General features: G+C 36.2%; 1 protein-coding gene and 1 pseudogene across 9 annotated transcripts in view; one reads left to right on the top strand and one right to left on the bottom strand.

Moving 5' to 3' along the window:
• KCNQ1 (potassium voltage-gated channel subfamily Q member 1) overlaps positions 1-12,445 on the bottom strand; it is a 400,925-nt gene that overhangs the window by 222,053 nt on the left and 166,427 nt on the right. The gene's annotated exons all lie outside the window — the stretch shown is intronic.
• On the top strand, positions 10,857-11,819 carry LOC102141859 (large ribosomal subunit protein uL18 pseudogene; annotated as a pseudogene).

Genomic DNA, 12,445 nt, shown 5'->3' with positions numbered 1-12,445 from the left:
GAAAATCAACAAACACAAAAAAAGGCAGTAAGGGAGGAAATGTTGTATTTAAAAAGTGTAAGGGGGGGGGAAAAGGCACAAAATGTCAGAATTTCTTTTTTATAAGTACTTTAAATGTAAATTGATTAAATTCTCCAAAAGGCAGAGGTTAGCAGAATGGATTTAAAAGAAAACCATCAACCTATGTTATTTATAACAAATTCGCTTTTGATCTAAAGACACAAGTAGATTGAAAGTGAAAGAATGAAAAATGATATTTCATACAAATAGTAACCTAAAGAAAGCTGGAGGTAAGTATACTAATAAAAGAAATAAACTTGAATTTTAAAATTGTTAGAGGAGACAAAAGAGGACATTACATACTGAGAAAATGGTAAATTACTCAAGACTTTGTAATTGGAAATGTAGACACACCAAAATATAGAGCCCCAGAATATAAGAAAATATATTGACAGAATTGGAGTTTAAAAGACAGTTCTACAGTAATGCTTAGGGACTTCAGTAAGTTACTTTCGGCAATGGGTAGAATCAAAGAAGAAATGAAAACAGAAACTTAAAAATATCTTCAGACAAATGACAGTGGAAACACAACATACCAAAAGCAAAACATTCAGCAAAAGCAGTTCTAAGAGGGAAGTTTACAGTGCTAAATGCCTTGCCTACATTAAAAAAAGAAGAGATATCTCAAATAAATAGCCTAAAATTATACCTCAAGGAATTAGAAAAAGAAGAACAAACTAAAGCCAAAGTTAGCAGAAGGAAAGAATAAAGATCAGAACAGAGACAGAATAGAAAAACCATAGGGGAAAAAAGTCAATAAAACTAAGACTTCAATTTTTGAAACAAAGAATTGATTTTTGAAAAATAAAATCAACAAACTCTTGGACCAAGAAAAAGAGAAGACAAAATCAGAATGAAAATGGAGAATATATTACAACAGGTACTTCAGAAATAAAAAGGATCATAAGGGACTTTTATGAACAATTATATCCAAACAAATTGAATAACCTAGAGGAAATGGATAAATTGCTAGAAAAAATACAACCTGCTAAGATTAAATCAGGAATAGAAAGCCTGAACAGACCAACAGCAAAGAGATCACAGTGGTAAACTAAAGAGCTTCTGCAAAGCAAAAGAAATTATCAGTAAACAGACAACGTATACAATGGGAGAAAAAATATTTGCAAACTGTTCATCTGACAAAGGTCCTATATCCAGAATCCATAAGGAACTTAAACCGATCAACAAGCAAAAAACAAATAATCCAATTGAATCGGCAAAGGACATGAACATACATTTCTTAAAAGAAAATACACAAGTAGCCAAACAAAAAAACATGCTCATGATCACTAATAATCAGAAATGTGAGTCACAGCCACAATGAGACCAGGCGCAGTGGCTCACACCTGTAATCCTAGCACTTTGGGAGGCCGAGGCACGTGGATCATCTGGGGTCAGGCATTCGAGACCATCCTGGCCAACATGGTGAAACTCCGTCTCTACTAAAAACACAAAAAGTAGCCAGGTGTGGTGGCAGTCACCTGTATTCCCAGCTACTCGAGAGGCTGAGGCAGGAGAATTGCTTGAACCCGGGAGGTGGAGGTTGCAGTGAGCTGAGATTGTGCCACTGCACTCCAGCCTGGAAGACAGGGCAAGACTCTGTCTCAAAAAAAACAAACAAAAAAAACAACAACAAAAACCCCACCAAGTCATAATGAGATACCATCTCACACCAGTCAGAATGGCAATTATTAAAAAGTCAAAAAAATAAAAGTGGCTGGGAAGGCTGCAGAGAAAAGAGAACACTTATACACTGTTGGCAGGAATACAAATTAATTCAGCCATTGTGGAAAGCAGTTTGGAGATTTCTCAAATGAAAAACTGAAAACAGAACTACCATTTGACCCAGCAATCCCATTACTGGATATATATTCAAAGGAAAATAAATTGTTCTATCAAAAAGACACATGCACTTGTATGTTCATCACAGCACTATTCACAATAGCAAAGACATGGAATCCACTTAGATGCCCATCAATGGTGGATTGGATAAAGAAAATGTGGTACATGTACACCATGAAATACCACGCAGCTGTAAAAATGAATGAACTCAGCCAGGTGCGGTGGCTCTCACCTGTAATCCCAGCACTTTGGGAGGCCAGGCAGGTGGATCACCTGAGGTCAGGAGTTCGAGACCAGCCTGAGCAACATGGAAAAACTCCACCTCTACTAAAAATATGAAATTAGCTGGGCATGGTGGTGCATGCCTCTAATCCCAGGTACTCAGGAGGCTGAGGCAGGAGAATCACTTGAACCCGGGAGGCAGAGGCTGCAATGAGCCGAGATTACACCATTGCACTCCAGCCTGGGCAACAAGAGCGAAACTCCATCTAAAAAGAAAGGAGGGGAGGGGAGGGGAGGGGAGGGAAGGGAAGGGAAGGGAAGGGAAGGTGAATGAACTTAGGTCCTTTGCAGCAACATGGATGTAGCTAGAGACCACTATCTTAAGCAAATTAATGCAAGAACAGAAAACCAAATACTGCATGTTAAACACTGAGTAAACATGAACATAAAGATGATCAACAGACACTGGGGACTACTTGGGGGAGGAACAGAGAGGTGGGCTGAAAAACTACCTACTGGGTACTATGCTCACTACCTGGGTGATAGGCTTATCCACACCCCAAACCTCAGCATCATGCAATATACTCAATATACCCATCATGCAACGTACAAACCTGTACATATACCCTCTAAATCAAAAATAAAAGTTAAAAAAAAAAAAAACCCTCCAACAAAGAAAAGCCCAGAACCAGATAGCTTCACGGCTGAATACTACCCAATATTCAAATAATACTAATACTTGTTAAACTCTTCCCAAAAAAATGGAGCTAAACGGAATACTTCCTAACACATTTTATGAGGCTAGCATCACCTTGATACCCAGGTGAGACAAAGGCATCACCGGAAAGGAAACTGTAAGCCAATATAACCCTAGAATACTGATGCAAAAATCCTTAATAAAATATTAGCAGACTAAATTTAACAACACAGCAAAAAGATTATACATCATGTCCATGTGGAATTAATCCCTGGCATGCAAGTCTGGTTTAATATACATGTGGCAATCAATGTGATATACACTAATAGACTGAAAGATGAAAACCACATGATCATCTCAATTGACACACAGAAAGCATTTGATGAAGTTGGACATCCTTTCTTGATAAATTCTAACAGTTCAGGTATAGAAGGAACACTCCTCAATATAATGAATGCCATTTATGAAAAGCCCACAGCTAACATTATAATCAATGAGGGAAAACAAAAGCTCTTCCACTATGATCCAGTACAAGGCAAGGATGCCCACTCTAGCTGCTTCTACTCAATGTAGTACTGGAAGTACTAGCAAGACCAAACAGACAAGAAAAAGAGATGAAAGGCATTCAAATCAGAAAGAAGTAATATTATCTCTATTTGAAGATGACGTGATCCTACATATAGAAAACCCCAAAGACTCTGCTAAAGAAACCTGTTAGAACTAATAAATGAGTTCAGTAAAGTTGTAGAATATAAATCAATATAAAAAAGTAGTTGCATTTCTATACACAAATAATGACCTGGCCAAAAAAGAAATCAAGAAAACAATCCCATTTATGATAGCATCAAAAAAAATGCTTAGGAATAAATTTAGCCAAGAAGATGAAAGACCTGTACACTGAAAACTATGAGTCATTGATGAAAGAAATTAAACAAGATACAAATAGATGGAAAGATATCCCATGCTCATGAATCTGAATAATATTGTTAAAATGTCAATAATATCCAAAGCAATATACAGATTGAATAAAATCCCTATCAAAATCCCATGGAAAAATTTTTTAAATTCTGAAGTTCGTATGGAATAGCAAGAACCTTTACTAGCCAATGAAATTCTGAAAATTCTGTTCTGAAAAACAAAGTTGGAGACATCATATTTTCTGGTTTATTTTACAAAACTATTGATCAAACAGTATGGTCCTGGCATGAAAAACAAACATGTAGACCAGTGGAACAGAATAGAGAGCCAAGAAAGAAATTCAAAGATATACGATCAACCAATTCTCCACAAGAACATGAAGAAAACAACACAGAAAGGATAGTCTCGCTCATAAATGATGTTAGGAAACCCAGTTTTGTGTCTTGTCCAAACCATGGCCCGCAGACCACATGTAGCCCAGGATGGCTTTAATGAGGCCCAACACAAATTTGTAAACTTTCTTAAAACATTGAGTTTTTTTTTTTGTTTTTTTTTTTTTGCATTTATTTTAGCCAATCAGCTGTTGTTATTGTTAGCGTATTTTATGTGTGGCCCAAGACAATTGTTCTTACAATGTGGCCCAGGGAAGCCAAAAGATTGGATATCACTGCCTTACACCATAAATAAAAATAAACTCAAAATGGATAAAAGACCTAAGCATAAGACCAAAACCCAAAACCAGAAGAAAACAGAAGGGAAAAGCTCGACATGGCTCTGGCAGTGATTTTTTGGAGATCACACCAAAAGCTCAGGCTACAAAAACAAATAATTGGTATACCGTCAAACTAAAAAACTTCTGCACAGGAATGGAAACAGTCAACAAAATGAAAAGGTAACCTATGGATTAGAAGAAAATATTTGCAAACCATGTATCTTATAAGGGGATAATATCCAAAATTTATAAGGAATGCATACAACTCAATAGCAAGAAAACAGATAACCCAATTAAAAAATGGGCAATGGACCTGAGTAGACATTTTTGCAAAGAAGTTATAAAAATGGCAAACACATATATGAAAAGACATTTAATATCATTAATCATCAGGGAAATGCAAATCAAAATTACCATGAGATATCACCTCACACCCATTAGGATAGCTATTAAGTGTTGGCTAGGGTTAGGGAACTCTTGTACAGTGTTGGTGGGACTGTAGATTGGTGTAGCCATAATGAAAAACAGAATGGTGACTCCTAAAGGAATTGAAAATATACCATCATCCGACCCAGTAATCCCTCTTCCTGGGTATATTCCTAAAGAAAATGAAATCGCCACCTCGTAAAGATATCTGCACTCTTATATTCATTGTGGCATTATACGCATGAGTCACAATATATAAACTTAAGTGTCCTTTGATGGATGAATAAACTGTGGTGTATATGTGTACAATGGGATATTATTCCGCATTAAAAAAGAAGGAAATCCTGCCACTTGCCATATGGATGAAACTGGAAGACATTATGCTAAGTTAAATAAGCCAAATACAAATGAAAGTTTTAAATAATCTCACTTATATGTAGAATCTTAAAAAGAAAAAAGTCAAATATACAGAGATAGAATAAAATAGTTGTTACCGTGGGCAAGGTGTGGTGAAAGAAAATGGAAAGATGTAGGTCAAAGGATACAAAGTAGCAGATATATAGGATAAACAAGTCTAGAGATCTAATGTATAACATGAGAATAGTTAATAGTGTATTGCATTTGGAATTTTTGTCAATTGAGTAGATTATAGCTTTTCTCACTTATACACACAAAAGAATAACTGTGAGATGATGGATATATTAATTTGCATCACTATGTTAATGATTTAACTGTATGTTTTATACACTAAATATGCATATTTTTAAAATTAAAAAAAAAACAAAAACCACAAGATAATGTACAGCCAGACAAAAGCCCAATAAGAAAAGAGAGGACTTGAACAATACTATAAACCAACTAGACCTACAAACAAATATGGACATTCCACTTAACTACACATTCTTCTTAAGTGCACATGGAACATTCCCCAGGAGGGATGATACGTTAGGCCACAAAAAAGTCTCAATAAATTTAAAAATAAAGAAATCACATGAAATATCTTCTCTAACTACAATATAGTGAGGCCAGAAATCTGTAACAGAAGAAAAATCTAAAAATTAACAAATTCATGGAAATAAAACTACACACTCTTTAAAAATTATTATGTCAAAGAAGACATCAGAATGAAAATTATAAAATACTTTCAAAAAGTGAAAATGAAGACACAACATACTCAAACTTATGGGATGTAGTGAAAGAAGTGCTTAGAGGAAAAATTATAGCTGTGAATGACCACACTGAAAAAGAAGGAGGATCAATAACCTAATATTATACCTTATGTAACTAGAGAAAGAAGAACGAACTAAACCTAAAGTTAAAAGAGAGAATGAAATAATATGTATGAGAGTGGAGATAACTGAATTCGAGATTAAATACACAACAGAGATAATTTAACAAAACCAAAAGTTGCTTATTTTTGAAAAGATCAAAGTTGAAAACCTTTGACTAGAATTAGTAGGAAAAAATTAGAGAAGTTGCACATATCTAAAATCATAAACAAAAGTAGGAACACAACAGAAAAAAACAAAAATAAGAAAAAAAGTGGGAACGATATAACCTTATGGAAATAAAAAGTGTGATAAGAGAATAGTATGAATAACTGTATACCAACAAATTATATAACCTAGATAAAATGGACAAATTCACAAAATACTAATATAAAAAAGAAATTGAAATTATGAGCAGACCCATAACAAGTAGAAAGTTTGAATCAGTAACCAAAAACCTTCCAATGAAGAAAATGCTACGACCAGATGGCATCACTGTTGAATTATACCAAACACTTGAAGAATTAACTCAAACTCTTCCAAAAAACAGAGGAGGAGAAAACACTTTGCAATACATTCTATGAGGCCAGTATTACATGGATTCCAAAGCCAGACAAATATACCACAAGAAAAGAAAAACTAGATACTAAAATATTTTATTTAACAAAGTACTAGTAAGCCAAATTCAGCAGCATATTAAAAAGGATTATATACCATGACCACATGGAATTTATCTCAGGAATGCAAGGGTGGTTCAGTACAAGAGTATCAATCAGTGTAATACACCACATTAATAAAATGAAGAAAAAAAAAACCCCATGTGATCATTTCAATTGACTCAGAACAAGCATTTGACAAAATTCAACAACCTTTCAGGATAAAAACATGGAACTTTCAAAATGTGTTAAAGAGGATTTGTGAAAAATCCACAGCTAATATACTTAATGAGAAAAAAACTGAAAAATTTCTCCCATAACCAAAAATAAGATATGGCTGTATGCTTTACCCAGTGCTACTGAACAATGTACTGAAAGTTTTAGCCATGACAATTAGGCAGATAAATAAACAAACAGGTAAATGAATAGCATCCAAATTGGAAAGGAAGCAGTAAAACTCTTTATTCAATAATGACATCTTATATCTAGAAAATCTCAAAGAATCCACAAACTAGTAGAGCTAATAAACAAGTCCATCAAAATTGCAGGGTATATGTTCAACATTTATTTTAAAAAATCATTTGTGCCTCTATATACCAGGAATGAACAGCCCAAGAAGGAAGTCAGTTTTTAAAATTCTACTTATATAATAGCATCAAAAAGAGTAAAATAGCTGGGAATAAATTAAACCAAGAAGGTGAAAGACTTCTGCACTAAAGACTACAAAACACTGTTGACAAAAATTAAAGAAGACCTAAATAAATAGAACTATACATCCTGTGTTCACAGATTGGAAGATTTAATATTGTTAAGTTGACAATATTACCCAGTGATCTACAGATTCAATGCAACCCCTATCAAAATCCCAAGGGCCTTTTTATTTGCAGAAATTTAAAAACTGATTTTACAATGTAAATGGAATTTTTCCAGGGCCCTAAATAATCTAAAATCAATTGAAAAAGAACAAAGTTGGAAGACTCAGGCCTGCCATTTTCAAAACTTTTACAAAGCTGCAGTAATCAAAATAATGTGGTACTGACACATTGTGGTCTCTAGGACACAAGGATGGACATATAGACCAATGGAATATAATAGAGAACGTAGAAATAAACACTCACATATATGGTCAATTCATTTTCAACAAATGTGTCAAGAAATCAGTGGAAAGAGTAGTCTTTTAACAAATGGTGCTGGGGCAACTGGATCCTCATATATCAAAGAATGAAGTTGGACCCATACCTCATAGCATATAAAAATTATCTCAAAATGGATCAGAGACCAAAAAATAAGAGTTAAAGGCATAAATTCCTTAGTAGAAAACATGAGTAAATCTTTATGACTTGAGATTGGAAATAAATTCTTAGAAATGGCACAGAGAACACAACATTGTAAATGTACTAAGTGACACTGAATTGTATATTTTGAAATGTTATTTAAAAAAATTTAAAGGGTGCATAGAAGACTAAAAAGCAGCACAGACAGAATTATCACCAGAAAAATAAGGCTCAACATTAAATGTCAACATGGAGAACACATGTCAGAAATAGACAGCCCAGAGCAGCAGCTATAGTGGAGGCTCTTGCGAATGACTAAGATTTGAGGTGGCAGCCTCAGAGAATCACTTCTTGGGGATAGATTCGATTGATAGAGTAGATGTATCTCTCAGAGACATGGTAGGAAAGCCAAAGAATGGTGAGCATAGCTGCCATTTAGAAACTACCTACACATGCAAGCATAACAGATTGGTTGAAAGGTTATAGTACAGACACACTAAGGAATACTATGCAACTTTAGCAATAAAATGAGAAAGATCTCTGTGAATGGATATTGAGTGATTTCTAGGTGATGTTAGGTGAGAAAAGCAAAATTCAAAAGAGCATATATAGAATAGTACTTTTTTGGGAAATGAGAAAATTATCATGTCTCATAAAGAACACACACACACACAAACTATAAACTAGAAAACACTGAAACTGGTTACCTATAAGGGGTAGGGGGAATTAGGATGGAAGAGATATGGATGAGAGGAAGATTTCTCTCAGTAGCTCCTTTTGTTTAGTATTGACTTTTGGAAGTATGTTAATGTTATATGTATTTTAAAAATAAAATGAACAAGATAGGGACCACTTCTGAGATGGTGGAATGAGCACCTTGGTATAACCACTCCCTGAAAAGCAATGATAAAACTGGACAAAACTGTCAAAAACAACCATTTAAGAAGTCTGGAAATTAACCAAAGAAATATAAAAATTGAAAAGTGCTAATTAAATAAAAAAAAATTAAACCTTCCTAAGAATAGCAGGGTTTGTTCTGATTTAACATGGGGCTGCCATCTCCCCACCCAAGCTCAGGGGCACAGTAGATTTAAGGACCAGCAACCAAGAAGGCTCATCTGATGTTGAATTCCACAGAAAACCCTATGCACTATGTCAAGCAACAGCGATTTCAGTGGCAAGTAATTGGAGGCAGCCAACATCACAGTAACCTAATGTTCCAATACTGGTTGGGCAAGCGACAGATTAAGAAAAATTTTAAAAGGAAGTCTGGAGATATGGAAGATTGTACATTCTCACAGGAGAGATCAGAGAGGTTTCCTGCTATCTACTTATCCTTGGCTGACTGTGAGACCTTTTGAAAACAGACAGTAAAATACAGGACAGAGTTGTAAAGTGCCTGAACTTTGAATGTCCCAACCCACACATAGATCCCCTCAGCAGAGGGTGGAAGATTCACTGGCTCAAGATGTTTAAACAAATGTCTGACTAATCATGGTTTAACCACTAGGTTATGCTGATCCAGGGGTGACACCAATGAAGCCAGGCTTACAAAACAAACATAAGAGTTAAAACAAACAAAACTGAGCAGAGACACCAGTGGCTGCACATTGCAGGAGAACACAGACGCTGCAGAATCCATGCAGAGAAGGCATAAACAAGCCAACAAACAAACGAGCAACAGAAATCATCCCTGGTTAGGGAGAAGAATTAGAATCCAGTTTCTATGATATATTATCTAAAATAAGTTTTTAACAAAAAAATATTATGAGATATGCAAAGAAACAGAAAATTGTGACCCTTAAACAAGAATAATGAGCAGTAAATAGGAATTATCTCTGAGGGGCCCCAAATGTTAGGGTGTGATTTCAAAATAAGTATCATAACTATGTTCAAAGAACCAAAAGAAACCACATTAAAGAATGAAAGTGTGATGACAAAGACTCATCAAATAGATAATATCAATAAAGAGATAGAAATGATAAAGTAAACCAAATAGAAGTTCTGTAGTTGTGAAATATAATAACTTAGATGAAAAACTCACTAGTGGGGCTAAGCAAATTTGACCTGGCAGAAGAATCAGTGAACTTGAACATGGATCCATAAAGATAATTCAGACTGTAGAAAGAAAAATAATGAAGAAAAATGAAGAGACACCCATTGGATACCATAATATAGTGGTCCCTAACCTTTTTGGCATGAGGGAACAGTTTTGTGGAAGACAATTTTTCCACAGCCAGCTGGGGGAGGCTTTAGTTAGATTCTCATAAGGAGTGCACAACCTAGATCCCTCACATGCTCAGTTCACAATAGGATGTGCTCTCCTGTGAGAATCTAATGCCATCACTGATCCGACAGGAGGCGGAGCTCAGGCAGTAATGCTTGCTTGCCCACTGCTCACCTCCTGCTGTGTGGCCCAGTTTCTAATAGGCCACAGACTGGTACCAGTCCATGGCCCTAGGGTTGGGGAACCCCGTCCTAACAGGATATGTAACAATGTATGTGTAATTAAGTTGTAATATACATGTAATTAAGAGTAGAAAACATATGTGGAATTAAAGAGTAACAACATATGTGTTAATAAGAGTACTCAGAAGGAGAGAAAAGGGCAGACAAAAATATTTGAGTAGATTATTAACCTGAAGCAGATTGTTTTCACTTAAGTTGCTTATTGTAACCTCCAGATTACACTTTCAAAATAGGGGACCCTTCCCCCCCTTCCCAGCGCCGCTGGGCCTGCAGGTCTCTGTTGAGCCGCGGACGTGGGTCTCAGTTCCACAGGATGGGGTTTGTTAAAGTTGTTAAGAATAAGGCCTACTTTAAGAGATACCAAGTGAAATTTAGAAGACGACGAGAGGGTAAAACTGATTACTGTGCTCACAAACGCTTGGTGATACAGGATAAAAATAAATACAACACACCCAAATACAGGATGATAGTTCGTGTAACAAACAGAGATATCATTTGTCAGATTGCTTATGCCTGTATAGAGGGGGATATGATAGTCTGCGCAGCATATGCCCACGAACTGCCAAAATATGGTGGGAAGGTTGGCCTGACAAATTATGCTGCAGCATATCGTACTAGCCTGCTGCTGGCCCGCAGCCTTCTCAATAGGTTTGGCATGGACAAGATCTATGAAGGCCAAGTGGAGGTGACTGGCGATGAATACAACGTGGAAAGCATTGATGGTCAGCCAGGTGCCTTCACCTGCTATTTGGATGCAGGCCTTGCCAGAACTACCACTGGCAATAGTTTTTGGCGCCCTGAAGGGAGCTGTGGATGGAGGCTTGTCTATCTCTCATGGTACCAAACGATTTCCTGGTTATGATTCTGAAAGCAAGGAATTTAATGCGGAAGTACACCGGAAGCACATCATGGGCCAGAATGCTGCAGATTGCATGCACTACTTAATGAAAGAAGATGAAGATGCTTACAAGAAACAGTTCTCTCAATACATAAAGAACAGCATAACTCCAGACATGATGGAGGATATGTATAAGAAAGCTCATGCTGCAATATGAGAGAATCCAGTCTATGAAAAGAAGCCCAAGAAAGAAGTTTAAAAGAAGAGGTGGAACCGTCCCAAAATGTCCCTTGCTCGGAAGAAGGATCCAGTAGCTCAAAAGAAGGCAAGCTTCCTCAGAGCTCAGGAGCGGGCTGCTGAGAGCTAAACCAAACAATTTTCTATGATGATTTTTCAGATACAGGCAATAAACTTATGGACAGAAAAAAAAATAAAAATGAATGGGGGAAATAAACCAATAAAGGAATTAAAATGGTACTCTAGAACATATCTATTCAACATGCAGAAGGCAGTAAAGGAGGAAGAGAGGAACAAAAGTGATATGAGACATATAGAAAATAAATAACAACATGGTAGATATAAATCCTTCAGCATCAATAATTATATTACATATAAGTGAATTAAAAACTCAATAAAGGGCAGAGATTGCCAGACTGCCTTAAAAGCAGGATCCAAATATATATGGTCTGCAAGAGTCACACTTTAGATTCAAAGACATAGTTGAAAGTAAAATGGTGGAAAAAGATGACATGCAAACAGTAATAAGAAAGCTAGAGTGACTGTACTAAAATCAGACAAAATTGGCTAAGTGCAGTGGCTCACACCTGTAATCCCAGCATTCTGGGAGGCCGAAGCAGACAGAACACTCGAGGTCAGGAGTTCAAGACCACCCTGGCCAACATGGTGAAACCCTGTCTCTACTAAAAATTAGCTGGGCATGATGGCAGATGCCTATAGTCCCAGCTACTTGGGATGCTGAGGCAGGAGAACCACTTGAATCCGGGAGGCGGAGGTTGCAGTGAGCCAAGATCACGCTACTGCACTCCAGCTTGGGTGACAGAGT

This window comes from Macaca fascicularis, chromosome 14, assembly GCF_037993035.2.
Source record: "Macaca fascicularis isolate 582-1 chromosome 14, T2T-MFA8v1.1".
NCBI classification, from domain to species: Eukaryota; Metazoa; Chordata; class Mammalia; order Primates; family Cercopithecidae; genus Macaca; species Macaca fascicularis.
Note: the sequence above shows the minus strand (reverse complement) of the source record. Positions and strands in the feature narration are given on the sequence as shown.